The sequence below is a fragment of the Balaenoptera acutorostrata genome, chromosome 10, assembly GCF_949987535.1.
Source record: "Balaenoptera acutorostrata chromosome 10, mBalAcu1.1, whole genome shotgun sequence".
NCBI classification, from domain to species: domain Eukaryota; kingdom Metazoa; phylum Chordata; class Mammalia; order Artiodactyla; family Balaenopteridae; genus Balaenoptera; species Balaenoptera acutorostrata.
Window position 1 is genome coordinate 85991365 of NC_080073.1, and position 18539 is coordinate 86009903.

General features: G+C 39.9%; 1 protein-coding gene and 2 non-coding genes across 3 annotated transcripts in view; 1 reads left to right on the plus strand and 2 right to left on the minus strand.

The window, feature by feature from the left end:
• The window catches only part of LOC103004316 (uncharacterized), a 353565-nt gene that overhangs the window by 82798 nt on the left and 252228 nt on the right, over window positions 1–18539 (minus strand). The window lies entirely within an intron of this gene.
• TRNAA-AGC (transfer RNA alanine (anticodon AGC)) lies at window positions 474–546 on the plus strand. Its single transcript has one exon. It is a non-coding gene; the product is annotated as a tRNA-Ala (tRNA).
• On the minus strand, window positions 4061–4133 carry TRNAM-CAU (transfer RNA methionine (anticodon CAU)). The gene has a single exon. It is a non-coding gene; the product is annotated as a tRNA-Met (tRNA).

Consider the following 18539-nt stretch of genomic DNA (forward strand, 5'->3'; position numbering starts at 1 on the left):
GTGTTTCTTCTACCTTCCACCATCTGGGAAAAAATCAGTGTACCACCTGCCCTAAAAGGGACAAGTGATCATCCAACTTCTTTTGGTTTGTTGTTTCGGTCTCCTTTTCAAGACACAGATAATCATCCTGAGATAGTCTTGTCGCATTAGCCAACTGTTCTGGGTGACTCCTCCCAAGTGAGACGTGTTCTCTTCTGTCCCAGAAAATCTGAAACGTGAACTTCTGGGGTATCAAACTTTTCCCGTGGCTACTTTCTTTTCTTAGCGGAGGAATAGGTACCAACCGCGCTCTTGCTTTGGGGCATCTTTGAGAAGATGTGCCTTTAGTCTAAATTCTGGTTTCGCATTAATGGCCTTGACATTTCCTGAAGTTTGGGCCTACCAAAAGAGCGAATAATGAAGTACTCTGAAAAACTGAAGGAGGAAGGGTGATGGGGGAGGGGGGGGGAAAAAAAGAGAACAAACTTGCCACAGGGGAATTAGCTTAAGTGGTAGAGCACTCGCTTAGCATGCGAGAGGTAGTGGGATCGATGCCCACATTCTCCAGGTTTTACTCTTTCTACCGAGGAGTGCCAATCTTCCAGCCTGTAGTAAGAAATGAGAAAATTAGACACTTTGGACCCTTCCTTGGGCAAGTTCAAGGCAGAGCAGCGCTGGCTCTACTGGCCTTCGGTATGTACAGATACTTTCAGCCTATAATTTGTTTTGTTTCTTCAGAATAGCTGGTCATCTAAAGGGATATGCCCAATTCGTCCTTTTATTCCAGTTTCTTCCTGCAACTTGGCCACAAGGAGGCACAGTCCTGAGAAGCTCAGGACAGAGCGGGGTTCAATAAAGCCGCAGCTTTCTTATCAGGGACTGAAACCGAGTGCCCCAAGTAACCAGAAAATATCGAGAAAGACACTGTGGAAAGCAAATACGTGAAGTTATTAGTGAATTTCTGGATGAACACATAGTCTATGTATAAGTGACTCAGGTCCTAAACAGCATAAACTTTGAGAACTGAAGTGATAGCGCACTGCCCAAGTCCACACTGGTCACTGGATTGCACACACTCCAGAGACCTCCAAATAGCATCAGAAAGGCTTTGGAAATGGATTGGACTATGAAACCACAACACACAGAAGGCTGGTTGGTACTTGGAACTTGAACACAAGGCAGTCAATTGACTGCAAAAACAAAAGTAGCAATATTCTCCATAAAATTTGAACAAGACACAAAGTCTGATGCAAAAATGGCCAGGTTATAATCCAACATTATTCAGCAAATGAAGAACCAAGAAAATTGGTTAACTGACTTGGAAAAGAGAATCAACAGATATCAATACTGAGATGACACAGATGTTGAAATCTTCTAATAAATACTTTGAAGTAGTGATTATTCAGTGCTCTGAGAATTAGGGGTGAGAACTGTTTGAAATGAATTGAATGTTAGAAAGTCTTAGCAAAAAAATGGGACATATAAGTCCAAATTGAAACTTCAGAACTGAAAATGTATTAACCAAAATTATAAACAACAATGCCTCAATGGATTGTCCTAATAGCAGACAATGACTGAGAAAAAGTCAGTGAATGTGAAGATAGACAATAGTAACTATCCAGTCTAAATGACAGAGTGAAAAGTATATTTTAAAGGATGGCTGGTGCTTCAGGGACAAATTGGAAAATAACAAAGATCTTATATTCACATCATTGGAGACACAAAACAAGAGGAGAGAGAGGACCTTGAAAAAAGGGGAAATTTTTTTTGAATTTCCAAATTTGAAAACTTTCCAAATTTGGCAAAAGACCTAAACCAGATTCAAAACGTTCAGTAAACTTGAAGCAGGATATACTCCTATAAATCCACACCCAAACATGTTACTATTAAACTGCTGAAAACCAAAGGAAAAAAATAAAAACTTCTTGAAAGCAACCCGAGCAAAACTAAAGGCAAACTGCGATCTGAATGGTTTTGGAGTTCTCATCAGAAACCACAGAGGCCATAAAGAAATGACATGACTTTCTTAAATGTTGAAAGAATAGACCAGAATGCTGATACAGCAAAAATATCATTCAGACAAAGAGCTGAAAAATACATTTTGATTTGAAGGTAAACTGAGATAATCCATTGCCAGCAGAAGTGCTAGAAAAAAGTAAAGTGTGAGACAAGAAAAATGATACCAGAAGGACACTTGGAACAGCATGATTGAACAATAGCAGAGCTAGGAAAGATCTGGGTAAAAATGACAGACTGTTATTCTCTTGAGTTCTTTAAAGTATGTTTGATGATTGAAAGTGAAAATTACAACACTGTCTCATAGAGTTTCATTATATCTACATGTACTTTATACATAACATAAAGGGCTTATGGCAAAGATACATAATGGTGGTATAGGTTTCTATACTCAACTTGAATGGTAATTTATTGATTCTAAGTATGCTGTGAGATGTTAAAGATGTATAGGGTAATCACTAGACCACCTACTAACAATGCTTAAATAAGTCAAATGAAGGTAGGAAGGAAGAGGAACAAAGAAATATGAAAAACAAAGGGAACAAACCCTTAATAAATTATTAAATAGTAAATCTGTATTCAAACTTATTAGTAACTATATTACATGAGTTTCTTATAGTCAGTATATTTATTTTTTACTAGTTATCCATTTTATACATATTAGTGTATATATGTCAGTCCCAATCTCCCAATTCATCCCACCACCACCCCCAGTATGTTTATTTTTTAATAATTCTGACAATCTAGACATGTCAGACTGTACTAAAAATAAATATGCTGACGGAATTGCTTCTCAGCATTTTCTGCTGTGAAGTTTTTGCATATCTGTGTCTATCTCCAGGAACCTCTAAAACAAAAGAGGAAAAACTATCCAAGTTTTGTGTGTAGCACATGAGAATGGCCTCTTTGTTTCCTTTTATGATTTTGAAGGGTTTCTAAAGTTATTGCTCAGGACCGGCATTACAGTTGAAATACAGAGGCAGGGACGGTAATCATGGGGTCCTAGGCAGATGGGTAAGCATCTCTTTAAGGACAGACTTCCCAACACTCTCTTTCTTCCCCCTTTTCCTGCGTGAATTCATTTTCTATAAATTCCACTGGGCGTCAGAACCTTCCTTTGCCCGACTCTCTGGCTCTTTGTCATCCCCTCCCCGACCGGCATCTACTAGGAGACCTTAGACCCGCAAGTCCCCTCGTAATCTAGCTTCTCTAGGTCCCCGTCATTGGCCATTTAATTAACTTTTCACCATTAAAATTAACTTATCTCGGTTTCTATAACAAGGGGTTGAGGACCCACCCGACATACAGCACCGCGCATTGCTGTGATGGAAAATGACCAGCCCAGCCTCGCACAGACCTTCTTCCTCTTTGAGCATCTATCTCTGCCTGCTCCGAGATCCCCCATCTCTCTTCCACTGTTTTCCTCCACCGGCTACAAAGTTGGAGTGTCAGTTAAGACATCGCCAGCCCTGTCATGTGTGGAACCATACGAGGAAAAAAATCAGAAAGATTCGATTTACTACACTTCCAATATTTCAATGTCCAATATTTCCCTGTCTTCTACGGGCTCATAAAAAATTTTTTTAAGACACCCGCCCCCCCCAAAAAAGTCAATGTTTTCTATATCTGTATTGAGCTGTAGTCAACTGGGAAGTTGCTGTTACCGACCAAGAGGGCAAGGAGATGCACAGCCGAAGACCGCGGGCGTAGACCCTGCAGGCACCAGCCAGAGAAGTTAGTGAAGTACAACTTCTGCCCTATTGGCTATTTTGAGCACGTGGTTATTTCGGCACTAGAAGTTTTATGCCCCGCGTGGTTTTTCAGGACTAGTCTGGAGTCCCAAGCGTCACCGCCCTCAAGGCAGAGCTTCTCCAGAACCCCTCGGGAAACAGCCGTTGTGCGGAGCGGCGAGCGCGTGTCTACTGGGGACCCTAACGGTTATTGTAGGAAAACTCTGGCTCTGATACCATCTCACTTCTTGATACTTCAGAGCAGAAGAAAATACGTCCCAGAGGTAAATAAGTGCAAAAACAAAGAAAACGAACACGCGGAATAAAGGAAAGCGTGCCTTCTCTGAGGCTCGAACTCAGGACCTTCAGATTATGAGACTGACGCGCTGCCCACTGCGCTAAGAAGGCGCTGGAAGAACGATTTTCGCGAGACTGTAAAGGAATTATCTAATTTCTTTCCCTTGAAACGGACTACTTTCTGGATTTTCAGTTTTCTTGGTCCAGAGTGACTGGCTATCCAAGATATTTCCAAATATCTAGATTCCTTTCTAGCCCCGCTCTCAAAAGAGCTTCATACCTGGAAACTAGTGTATCCACTGAACAATTGCGCCTGACCTCTGGTTGGTGCTGTCCTTATTTTCTAATCATCTGGATTGTCGTTCCCTCAGTTATCACTCGATTTTTTACCATCCATAGTCTCCTCTGTTGGAATAGTAGACTCTCACCAAATAGTAGTTGGATGAATGCATAACTCCCAAACATATCTAAAGTCTACACTTACGTGTCTTCATTTAAATCTACATTTCCACCTATGTTGCCTGAGATGTTCCCCTCAGTATATCACAAACTGATTTTGTAAGTCTGCATGTTTTCTTCACTTCTATGTACCAAAAATCCTATTAAAGATTCTATTCACTCAATTTCATTTAGTCCAATTTAATTTTTTGCCATAAATCTGTATATCATTATCCACATTTTACTGATGAAACTGAGGCTCAGTAGAATCAGATTCACAGCTGCTAAATGGCAAAGCCAGATGTTGAAAGCAGATTTTGCTGATTACAAAAAGTGTGCTTTCTTCACTCTAGATTATGTTCTTTCCACCATTCTTCCCCACATCACCACATTCACTCGTTACACAAATATTTATAGAATTATGAGTTCTTCAGTCCATTCAACAGACATTAATTCACAACCTGCCATGTGCCTGGCACCTGAGTTCAAAACTTCCAAGACAGCCTTGACCTTTTGTCCCTCAAATCCTGACAAATACCTTAGACTATCAGTGCTCAAAGTGTGGTGTCCAGACCCATGGGGGTTCTGAGACACTTTCAGGGTATCTGTGAGGCCAACAATTTTTTCATAATTATCAAGGCTTTATTTGCTATGAAAAAAAAATCCGATGGCGCAAAAACAGCAACGCATAAAGCTTCTGGTGCCTGCTATGGATCAAGGCAGTGACATCAAGCTGTGCTAGCAACCACTGTGTCTATCTGCCACACACTCAGAAAAAAAAAACATATTTTACTTAAGAATATCCTTGATGGAGCAGTAAAAAATATTTACTAACTCTCACCCTTAAGTACATGTCTTTTTAATAATTTGTGTGAATAAATGAGAAGTGCAGAAAAAGCCCTTCAGCTGTGCACCACAGTAGAATGATTATCTCTAAGAAAAGCACTTGGGTGACTTTTGAGTTGTGAACTGTTCTAGTTATAGGTTTTGTTTTGGTTTTTTTTCATGAACACCACTTTTATTTGAAAGAAGTAACAGACAAAACTATGACATATTCAGGCATTTTCTCAAGAATAAAAAAATTCAGCCTGTCACTTCAAAGAAAATAACTGACAGAATTTGTTTGCAATGATAAAATATTAGCCTTCAAGTGAAAATTAGCATTTAGGAAACTTCATGAATTTACAGCTTCCCAATATTTAGAGATGTTTCTGATGAGATTGGTGATGGTACCAATGAATGTTCTTTTCTGTTTGTTTGATATTGTATACTGAAACGTTTCAACATTTGGAAGAACTATATATCTCAGTGGACCAATATAACCAAGTTGTTACCAAATCACACATGGGTAAAATATCCATTCAAAGTTAGCAATAAGGCGTCAGATTCTACTTTACAACCAACCCTAAAGAAGGTACTGCTTGTCAAGTATTGGTGTAAAATCAAAGAAGGATGTCCACAATTACCTGAAAAGGTTATTAAAATACCCTTTCCTTTTCTAACAGCATATATGTATGAAGCCAAACTTTCTTCATATGCTTGAAACAAAACATTATATCTCAAGATTTTTTTGAATGTGGAAGCAGATATAAAAATCTGTCTTCTATTAAGCCAGTCATTAGAGTTTAAAATTATATAGTTATTTTCCATAAAATTATATTACTTATGATAACATCTAATAGGTTGATCATGTTATTTTAAAAATCAAATAAACATTTTAAATCTTAACATAATAAACATTGACAGATAAAATTCACAAAGATCTTTGGGTTTCATTATAAAGTTTTTAAGAGTGTGATGAGTCCTGACACCAGAAAGCTTGAGAACTACTACACTAGATTATTTTTTACAGAACCTCTCTTGAATCTCCCTCTTCCTTTTCATTCCATCATTCTTTCTACTCATAATTATTGAGGACGTGTTCTGTGCCAGGCTTGGGGAGTCAGAGGCAATTGGGCAACCCCGACCTCAGGAGCTGACGGGATAAACAAAGGCCCCGTTCCCACACTCTCAAACTTCCTCAATCTCTCAGCTAAAAACAGCCTCTTAAATATATCATTTTGATAATGTAACCCTTCTGCTCTGTATTAATTTGCTAGAGATGCCATAACAAAATACCACAGACTGGGTGGCTTAAACAACAGAAATTTTTCTCACAGTTCGGGAGGCTACAAGTTCAAAATCAAGGCGTCGGCAGGTCTGGTTTCTTCTCAGGCCCCTTGACTTGCAGATGGCCACCTTCTTGCTGTGTCCTCACATGGTCTTTCCTCTGGGCACATGTCCGGTATCTCTCTCTTTGTGTCCTAATTGTCCCTTCTTTTAAGGACACCAGTCAGTTTGGATTAGGGCCCACTCTAATGACCTCATTGTAACCTAACCACCTCCTTAAAGGCCCTGTCTCCAAATACAGTCATGTTCTGAGATACCACGTGCTAGACTTTCAACATATGAATTTGGAGGGGCAAAATTCAGCCCATAACACGCTCAGATTTTTTATATTTTCAACTCCAAATTTTCACCCTTTGCTGTCATTACTTCCCTTCATGAGTATTTTAAAGCCCCCTCAATTAGAAAGGCCATACACTTTTTCTCATAGAGGAGTTCCCACTTCCATGCCTGGTTCACACATCCATGATTTCTCCTCATCTTCATTCTCTAAGGCCCATTCTTGACACTTCCATTCTTATATGATCTTGACTTTTTTTCTGGAATCCATGACTCCTTTTCAGTAACCATCTTATGGTTTTTGCTGTTACAGTATTCAGTATGGATGTGCCCCATCTTTCATTAACATCTTCCATCTAGCAGTCACTGTATCCATAAGGAAGTGCAGCCAGTGGAGCTACACTCCAAAACCTTACGTATACATAGACTAATTATTGAGTTGGCCAAAAATTTCCTTTGGTCTTTAAGTAAAAATAAAAGACACATTTTTCATTTTCACCAAGAACTTTATTGAACAACGTATTCACCGTTTTGTTCCACTACCTTCTGCCATTTTCCAGGCAACTTCATGATTCCATCTTCCCAAAATGTTTTATCTTTTTGAGCAAAGAACTGTTCCAGGTGCCTTTTACAGTCGTCCAGGGAATTGAAATTTTTTCCCTTAAGAAAATTTTGTAAAGGAATAAATGGAAATCCAAAGGTGTAATGTCTGGTGAATATGAGGATGAATCAGAACTTCCCAGCCAAGCTGTAACAGTTTTTGCCTGGTCATCAAAGAAACATGCAGTCTTGTGTTATCCTGATGGAAGATTACGCATTTTCTGTTGACTAATACTGGATGCTTTTCATCGAATGCCTCTTTCAGTTGGTCTAACTGGGAGCAGTACTTGTTGGAATTAATCGTTTGGTTTTCCAGAAGGAGCTCATAATAGAGGACTCCCTTCCAATCCCACCATATACACAGCATTACCTTCTTTGGATGAAGACTGGCCTTCGGTGTGGTTGGTGGTGGTTCATTTCGCTTGCCCCACGATCTCTTCCGTTCCACATTATTGTACAGTATCCACTTTTCATCACCCGTGACAATTTGTTTTAAAAACGGAACGTTTTTGTTATGTTTAAGTAGAGACTTGCATGCGGAAATATGGTCAAGAAGGTTTTTTTTGCTTAACTTCTGTGGAACCCAAACATCAAAGCGATGGACATAACCAAGCTGGTGCAAATGATTTTCAGCGCTTGATTTGGATATTTTGAGTATGTCAGCTATCCCCTGCGTGGTATAACATTGATTGTTCTCAATTAATGTCTCAATTTGACTGCTATCAACTTCAACTGGTCTACCCGACTGTGGAGCAACATCCAGTGAGAAATCTCCAGCACGAAACTTCGCAAACCACTTTTGACATGCTCAATCAGTCACAGCACCTTCTCCATACACTGCACAAATCTTTTTTTTGTGTTTCAGTTGCGTTTTTACCTTTCTTGAAATAATAAAGCATAATATGTCAAAAATGTTCCTTTTTTCTTCCATCTTCAATATTAAAATGGCTACACAAAAATTCACCAGTTTTGATAAGTTTTTCTTTAAATGCACGCTGATAAGACAGCTGTCACAATACAATCTAACAAAATTGCTTCGAATGAAGTTAAAGGCAACTAAGCGCTACTAGAGACATCTTACGGAAAACCAAATGAACTTTTTGGCCAACCCAATATTTATATTGCCTAAAGAAATTCCTGACTCTGAGTCCTGATTCTGAAGGTAGCCATTTGTTATCTTCTTATTCACTCAGGTTCTTGCCAAGCTTACAGGATCCAATGCAGGTCCCAGGAAAGTGGGAGGAAGGTAATGCAACCCCGCTTCTGTTTCTACCTACCTGGTTCCTTTAGCTGGAAGCTCTGTAGCATCCATGTCATGGGATGATTTATGCCATAGTCTCAGGAGTTTTTCTAATGTTAAGAGTATCTTTTCTAATGAACTCTTTTGTTGGTGAACTCTTGTCATTTGTCTTGGTCAATGCCAGTAACAGGTCTGCATGTCAAAATGTTTGTAGGTACTTGGGATGTTCTTCTCTTCCTCCATATTTGGGTGAATCATTTTCTCTTAATTAGGGAAGTTCTTTCACTCTTGTTTCAAAGTCTAGTCCAGTATGCTTCTTTTACAAAACCTCTTCCTCCATGCTACATTTCTCTTCAGATTCTTTTCAGACCCTCTTAGATCTTTGGGGTGATGGTTGTGGGGATCCTGGCTATAACTACTTTCTACATTGCTACACATCTCTATTTAAATTTGAATAGGGACATAAAATGAGAAAAAAATACACATTCGTATCTCAAAATATATAGCACAAATGCAAATAGGGAACAGCTGACAATAGACCAGGAATTATCTACTTTCTGCTCTGGTTTTAAACAGTTTTTATGTTGTGGCATGTTAAAGACAAATAAATGGGAGTTATTGGCTAGAACAAGATATTATTCCAAAAGTGCAAGTAACTGGGACACATGAAATTCATGGCTTTTTATTTTATTTGCCATCTCTAAACAGAAATTATATTTACACCAATACTCAGAAATTGAAAATGTCAAGTAGATTTACATTATAAACATTGTTGTATCTGCCATGTGTTTGGAATAACCCAAATGGAGCACTGCCTCTTAGATATCTGAGATGTCATTTTTTGGTATGATAGTAATAATAACAAAACTGATTAACAGATAGCCATATAACTTTATCAATTGGACCTCTCCAAATTCTGTGACATGAAAATGACCAATCTCTGGGATAGAATAATACAGAAGATATATTTAGGTCTTCCATTATCATTTTACTTTTATTCACTGGATGCATTCTTTTCCTACCTCCATATGAAGTTTTATGACTTATCCTGACTCATACCATCTCAGTCTCAAAAATTAAAGTGCTAAGCTCCATGTAACACTCTAAAATGCAAACTTGACCTAAAGATAAAACTTCTCCCTTCACCCACTGGGGATTTTGAGTCATGGCTACTTGGATAACTGCTAGGGAAAATATTTCATCTCTCTTTGCTTCCCTGAACTCCTACCCTTCCCCTGCCATCTTGGTAACTAAGGCTTTGACCCTTCCAAGTTTGAGTGTAGTGGAGGGATGAGTTAAGGCAGAGCGAGGTGAGATTAAGGGGACGGGGGTACAGTAAAATTCTTACTTAAATGGTGATGTCATTAGTGTGACCCTCTCTGGTTGTTCAGATTTTAAATATGAATAATTCTTCTTTGAACAACACACAGGATTGTGGGTTCTCTTTTGCATTTCCCCTGATGATGATGTATTCTCCTCCACTTCCTTCCCTGTGACTTCCTTTTCAGCAGCTGTGAAACTCAAAGTTTCCTCCTGCTTCTTTTTTCCTAAGCTGCTTTCTTTTCTCCACTCAGCCCACTTGAACCGGCTTTAAGTCGATCCCCTGCCATTGCTCCCTCTCTCCTGCTTCCCACACATGTTTTGTGGGAAATGCCCATGCCTGGTTGTCCCTGATAAGCTCTGGAACTACAGGCCAATCCCAAGAAAAGAGCAACTTCAGGCAGTCAAGCTGCCCATCTCTTGCCTTTATATTACCCATGCCCCTCTCCACCGTGTCTCCCATATTTTGATGACATTGACTGGCCTTGCTGACACCTCTCTTGTGCAGATTTAGTAAAAGGGCAGAGACACCGCAATCTGCACCTTCATGTGTAGGGAATGTGCAGAAATAATAGCATACCAACAGCTCACTCCAAAATCCTTTTCATAAATTCTATTTCCATTGCCATCGTTTTGTACTATACGGATGCTCTCCTCACCCTGCTCAGGATCTGATGCCACTGGCTGGGCTCCTGCTTCCCACAGACACATCCCTCCTGCTGATTAGGCTTCAACACCTCATGCTGAGCTACCCTCTTCATCTCACTGGGGCTCCAACACTGTGCTTGGAGCCCCCTTCTTAATTAAGTGGATGCCTTCTGCACTACGCTTGGGTTGAACAACCAGCAATAGGCAGTTCTCCTTGATACTTGTCTATGCATTTTCTCACCATGATTTGCATTGCAAGTCTGATAGAATGTAAATTCTTTGTCATTTTTGTTTACTGATTGGTCCAAAAAGTCTAGAACAGTGTCTCTGAAAATATTTGCTGAAGAATATATCTGTGAAAATTTCCTTCTTTCTATAGTATATTATTGAGATTTCCTTTATTGAGGATCACTTGTGGGATAAACTCTCAAATTTTCTTTTGTCTTCTGGTATCTTTATGTCACTAATGTTCTTCAAAAATAGATTCACTAAATAAAATTTTAGTTGAAGAGTAATTTTATTTCTTCAATTTGAAAATTCTAATAAGGTATTTTCTAGCTAACAGTGTCACCTTTGCAGGCAATCTCTTTTCTATTTTTTGAGGATTGTCATTAGTCTCTAGTGCCATTTTGATCCTTTTTTCCCCCTCCTCCCCCTCCCCCCTCCTCCTCCTCCTTCTCCTCCTCCTCCTTCTTTTTGCTCTCCTCTTTTTCTTTTACAGTTTCACTATGATGTAACTGGCTATGGATTTCTTTTTATATTTCCAGCTTTTGATGAATTGGACTTCTTGAATCTTCTCTCTCCTATAAATCTTGAAGTAATAGGTAAAAAATTCTCATGTATTATGTGTTCAGTTTTTCATTGTGGATCTCACACCCAACCTCCTCTCCTGTAGATAGAAGTTATCACAATTGTCACTGAACATGCCAGTGTTCAGTCAGATGACCATCCCTGATAATCAGCAGAAAAGAACTGATGGAGGCATAGCCAAGAGTTAGAAATGTTTGAATACTAAAGAGCATTAACTTATTGCTTAAAATGAAATCCATATAGAAGAAAGTAACAAAACCTCCCCAGATTATATTACCATCAGAAGCAGCCTCCTCAAATGAATAGCAAATATAAATTCTAGAGCTTTAAATTATAATGCTGGCAAGGGGTGACATCAGCAAGATGGCAAAATAGAAAGCCTTGTTCCCTGACAGAGACACCAACTTAACATCAATATATGGTCCAAAAAGCTTTTATGAGAGCTCCAGAAACCAGTTGAGAAGTTGCAGTACGCCAAGTACTGCAAAGCCAAGAATGGCTACATTGAAATGAATAAATAAAACCATTGCATTCTACCCACTGTAGACTTTCCTCCAAGCTGACAGAGCCCAGCAAGATCAGGAGAAAATGCTCAACTTATTGTTTCCCTCTTGGGAAGGAAAGGAAAGAATGGAACATATGTCCAACATTTTGGTTTTCGGGGGGGGTGCAGGGGAGGCTGCCCAAGGGACAAGTTTCTGTCTCACGTGATTACGAGCACTGACACGGAACCATCATACTTCGGAGGCCTGGGGCCACAGAGAACACCAGAGAGTTTGGCAGCTTGTGGCAGCTCCACAGAACCTGCAGCACCACAGATAAACACCAGAGGGAGCAAGAGACTATGAGCTCCAGAAAAAGAATCTGCTGTGGAATGCCTCTAGTGTATTTTTCGGTTCAGTTACTGTATTCTTCAGTTCTATGCCTTCTGTTTGGTACTTTCTTATATTTTCTATGTCTTTGTTGAGGTTTTCATTGCGTTCATCCATTCTTCTCCCAAGCTTGCTGATCATCTTTATGACTATTACTTTAAACTCTTTATCAGGTAAATTACTTATTCCTTTTTACTGGGTCTGCCCCCCGCCCCCAGAGGTTTTATCTTGTTTTCTCCTTTAGAACATATTCCTCTGTTTTCTCATTTTGCTACTCGGTGTTTTTTCTATATATTACATAAAACAGCCCTTTCCTAGTCTTGAAGGAGTGGCCTCACGTAGATGAACCTTATCTTCAACCTTGCCCTAGCTCTTTTTTTCACACATAAAGACATTTATTTCTTGGAATTATTCTTGTGGTTGCCTGGACTGGCAGGTTCGAATTCTGTAGGGTTTACTTTTGCTTCTTTTTTTTTTTGCTCGTGTTTTAGGTGTCATACCTAGACTCATTCTTTGACCTCTTCAGCTGGCTCAGCCCTGGCATTTGGGGTTCCTAGCTGAGGACCAGGCTCCAGGGAGGACTGGTCATACTCCTAGGTGTAGTTCTCTTAGTGAACCTGGTAAAGTGCTCTCTCAAAAGGACAGAAAGTCTCTGCCAGTGAGCTGCATCTGCACAGGTTGTTCAGGGAACCCACTGGACCCAGTTATGCTTCCAAATATGAGGTAGACTAGGGTCCTACCAGATCTGACATGCTTTATCTATTGTTTCAGTAGATTTGGGGTGGATTCTTGAGAAAGGCAGTCTCGTGTGCACAGTCTTTCAGCCCCTGCTTGGTCAGATAAGAATGGGCCTTGTGCCTGGAACACATCCTTACCAAGAGATAAAGAGCCCACACAGTCTGTGCCAGGCTTATTGCCTTATGTGGGAATCTATTTCCCTGTTTCATAATGTGTATTCCTTTGTTCTGCTTAAGCACATGCATCAGTGACCCTCAGGCATGCTCCCAGCTTCCAGTATTTCAGACCCCACGAGAAAGGGGTTGTGGTCCTCCTACTGTGGCATGAGAGGGGTGAGCATAGCTGCTGTGGGGACCTGCTAGACATGGGGGACGGACACACATATTAAAGCTGACCTTGCTCTGTCTCTTCGCTGTGTAAGTAAAGTGTTGTTCCATCCTGTGCTTGACTGTGTTGTGTTTTCCCTGGTGACTCTGATAGCAAGATGTAGTGAGCAGACTTGTTTGGACTTCTATTTCTGGTGGTTGGCAATAATGATGAACTTTGTTACCCTCCAAGTCGTTAGAGTCCTCCCCTGACATGAGCAATCAGTACAGGAGGAACATGTGAATATATTACCATGATGGCAAAAAGGACTTTGCGGATGTGATCAAGTTTACAACCTTGAGATGGGGAGATCATCCGGGTGAGCCCAATCTAATCATATGAGTCCTTAAGAGTGGAGAAATTTTCCTGGCTGTAGTCAGAGAGTTTTGCAGTGACAGAAGGCTTGGAGAGATGTGACATAGAAGAAATTGGTCCTTCATTGCAGGCTTTGGAGATGGAAGAAGAAGGCTATGAGCCAAAAGCTGCAGGAAACCTAGAAGCTGGAAAGAGCGAGGAAGCAGATTCTCCAGAAAGCAATGCAGCACTGCAAACACCTTGATTTTAACCCAGTGTGCCCTGAATTAGACTTCTGAACTACAGAACTGTAAGATAAGAAATTTGTATTGTTTAATCCACTAAGTACATGGTCATTTGTTAAAGGAGCCATAAAGAACTGACTCACACCCCTTTCAGGGAATACAAAGGATTCTACAATCATGTCTCTCTTGAGAACTGCCACTTCTTTCATTCACAGCAATTTTGGGGCATGATGTCTGTCACATGCATAGCCCCTCAGTTAGTGTCTGATACATATTAGCTGAATGAGTAAATTAAAACTGTTTGCCCCAATTGTGTTCAGGCTGTGTACCTAGATCATTGGCTAGGCTGATGTTGAGTTAATACATAATTGTTCTCTAAAAAGAAGAGCCCATGTATCAGCTTACAAAACAATCTGTTGAGCCCTAACTTATTTCTCTACTATGTTTTACCTGATTTTTCTTTTTCTTTTTTCTTCCTTATCCCCCAAATTCCAAAGGTTCTTCTTTATTTGTTTTGAAGGTTTCTGTTGTCTTAAACACATCAGCAAACATCAATATCAACAACACATCAACAAAAGCACAAAAGTTTTTATTAACCTAAGAATATTGTTCCTCAGCCTGCAGAAGGGGAAGGATTCTTCAGTTATGTTCACATGTTTTGTGAATTAATATTGCAGAATTTCTTTGGAAGAGTTTGAGATGCTCTATAAAAACATTTGGGGCAAGGAAGCAGAGCAGACAGCTCTAAGTTCCTGTCCCTTGACAAAAACATTTAAAAACAAGCAGAAAATGTGAAAGCTAATTTCATGAGAATTCTGGAAGGTAGTCCAAACTTTACAGCAACCAATGAAATCTGAATCAAGAAAAAGTCAACTAAAATATGGTAGGAATCTTTGTGGCATGTTTACTTGCTCTTGCCCCACTCCCCCTCTGGCTCAGCAGCAGACTTAAAGACAGAAGTGTGTGTTCCCAGTGTGGGAGCCCGCTGCCTGATTCCAAAGAAAGCAGAACAGTCCTTGTTCTCAAATTATCATATAGGTCTGTTCTAACCTGTCTGGGGGCTACCTGGAGGACTGATGCAACGTGCTCATCTTGGTTTGGTTTGGTTTGGTTTGGTTTAACTCAAAACTCATGCCAAAAAAAAAAAGTGGCAACCATTAGTTGAAAAAATTTTAAGTTAGAAAAACAACCTGAAGACACTTGAGGCAGAAGATTATACTTGAGATTTATGATAGATCTCCTCAAGCATAGGAGGAGAACTTTTTTTGAAAATTAGGGCTATCAAAGCATCTGTGTATGTAGGCTTGAGTCAGTAATACCCACCTAATAAAGACCTAGCCTGCAACAAAGTAACCACTCTCTCTATAGCCGTCCCGGGTTGCAAAGGGTAAGTGATCTTGCTTACCCTTTGCACCAGGGGAAAGCCAAAGATCATGTTCAAAACAGATGTCCCAGACACTGCTAAATGTCAGTGTCTAAGAACAAGATTTGTACTCAGTAAGGGGAGATAGAAGTCTATTTCAGCAAGAGGGGAGCCTCGAGGTTGAGGGCCAAGACAGAAACTCAACTTAGTTCCTTGAGTTCTCCTTGAGAGAGAAACATGTTCTGGTAAGGAAGGAATGGAGCCACTAACAGGATAAAACAAAACACACTCAGAAATTTCCCTCTGCTCTTTCTCCCCTCCAGACTTGAGCTAGCTCCCTCCACTTGAGCTCTTTTAAAAGGAGACTTCAGATATGGCCAAATCCCTGGTGGCTTTTCATCAGATTTCCCAAAGGAAGTTCTGCCCTCTTCACATAATTCACTCCCTCTTTATCTACTGGACCCTGCATACTACCAACTTCATTTTTTGCTTCTTCAAGCTGATTCTCTCCAGATTTCCTTACCTTTGTTACCCTTCTTATTTAGTGACTATCATTGTCTCATTATGCTCTGTAACTGCAAGGGAGTTAATTTTTATTCTGCTGTCCATATGCTTTCCAAAAATATTGGGTTCTATTCCTATGGAAGAAGATGAACATGCATATTATGGGGGGGGGGGTTATAGCTACAAGAGTCATGCAGAAAATGAAAAATAGACCACTTGATTTAATCCAGTATTTAACAAAGCAACTTCCCTTCTTCCTTCCCCCCATCCCAGATTCCCATGTAATATCCATATTCACCTTCATCCATAGGATTAGTACTTGCTACTCCATGTGACAGTGTGACTGAGGTCTGGCCAATGAGATGCAGGTGGAATGATTGTGTGGCAGCTTCTTGGAAACTTCCTTTACTAAAAGCTGGCACATGCCCTTTGCCTTTTCTTCTTTGTCTCTTCCACCATCTTTCTGTCTCAAATGTGAATGTGATGGTTAGAATTCTACCTACCAGATAAAGGCAACATTCCAAGGAATAGGGGACAATGAACTGGAAGAAACCTGGCTCTCTGAAGAGTTGTGGAACAAAGCAATCATAACAGCCATAGACTGCCTATCTCTTTTTGTAAAGTCTCCTCTGATCCCTCCAGACAGAATAACCCACTTCCTTCAACATTCTTATGGTACTTTGTACAGATCTTTCCTCTAGTTCATATGCTATTGAATTAAACTTCTCTCATGCACAGGGGTAGCAAAGCAAAATCCATCCTGATTGACTGACAGTGGATATTGTATTGAGAAGGTACCTGAGCTTAAGTTTTTGTAAAGTGGAAAAGAGAATTCACAACTGATTGGTGTTAGTGCCATGGATATGGGGGAGGAAATTAGTAATTTACCCCATAGATTTGCCACCTCTGAACTAGGCAAATATCTATTTCATTTTTCAACTATGATTTATTAATGATAGGAATGAATTTTTTTTAATTTTCTATTTCCAGTGCCAACTAGATCACAGGGTAGAATGCAAATTGCATGAGTTTTAAAGATAAAATGAGACACCCAAATTAACTTTCCAACTGTGAGAAGCCACTTTGAGGTACTTGTTCATTCTCCTCTTGCTTGGTAATCCTTCAGTGGCAAAATCTGAGATACCCTAGGAAATCGGGAGCTGAAGAACAGCAATGCTATCCTACTGGAATTGTTGAAACATGAACATGGTGATTTATTTTCTAAAAATATATCACTGATTTTTATCTTTGGATTCAATCAGACAGAAGATTATTTCTTATGAGAAAAATCCTCTGAATCAGGGTTCTGGCGAATGACTAATAGAATAGATGGGAGCCTGATGAATACAGTATCTATGGCTAGTTGGGGTTCCTCCCTCCAAATTCTAAAGGTAAGGGTTTCTGAACAAGACCAAAGCAACACAGATATATTTTCCTGCTCTGATCTCAGATTCCTTCTCCCATTCAAGGCTAGTTCTTCTTCGTACTGCAGACCTCAGCTTCTCCTGTCTCCTAAGTGGCCTCTCTACATCATATACTCCTTTCCTGAATCCTCATCCTTTCTATGAACTTGTTTCCTTTAGCAACATATTAAAATCTCCCCCACCCTGAAGCCCTAGGCCCTGCTCACTGTTTAAGTCCTGTGTTCCATGCTAGAGATGGTCTTTCTTTGTTCTTCTTCATAGCCAAGCTTCTGAAAGAAAAGATGATGCTACCTGCATTCTCTACTTCCCTTTCCACCACACTCCGCAGAAGCTGCCCTTACTAAAGAAAAAAACCTCTTTTTTTTCTAAACTCCGCAGAACCTCTTTAGAGAGGCAGGATAGGGTAGTGGTAACAACACAGACTCAGAAGCCAGACTCCCAGTGTTTAAATCCCCATTCTGCCTCTTATCAGCTGCATGATTTTGCCCAGATTACTTATCCTCCTTGTACCTCATCTTCCTCATCTATAATATGGGATTATTGTGGGAATTAAAGCACACAGGGTTGTTGGATGATTAAGTGAGCTAATACTATAAGGTGCCTATAACAGCACTTAGAACATAGTAATTCTCATGTAAACTTTATCCAATGTTCTTTGGTGACATCTCATCTGATCTCTTTGACATTGCTCTCAATAACCTTTTAATTGAACCTCTCCTCCCTTGGTTGCCATGACCCATTTTTTTCATTTTCCTAATTTTCAGGCTACTCTACCTTATTCTTTATCCTTGTCTCCAGGCTTCCTGTTTTGCTTCTCTCTATATGTAAAACTAAAATAAAATCATCCTTCTAAAGATTTTAAGATTGGGGATAATTGAGCTACTCCAAGAATGGATTCCCATTTCTTACAAGATAAAGTCCATTAACTGAAATCGCATTAAAACATCTCTGACCTATTTCCCATCTTCCATTCCAGTCCCATCTTCAACTCCTTGCTACCATTCCTTCAAGCCTCACCTCATGCCCCACGTTCTACAGAGTCATTTCTGACCCTTTCTCAAACAAGTGCTCCTTCTCTCTGCTCCCACACTACCTTATGTAACTTCTACCTCTATCACACCACTTGCTCTCTCCATAGTAGGCTGTGAACCGTTAGAGGAATGGGACTGATTCTTTACTGCCTTTAAATTCCTAATACTCAGCATCGTGT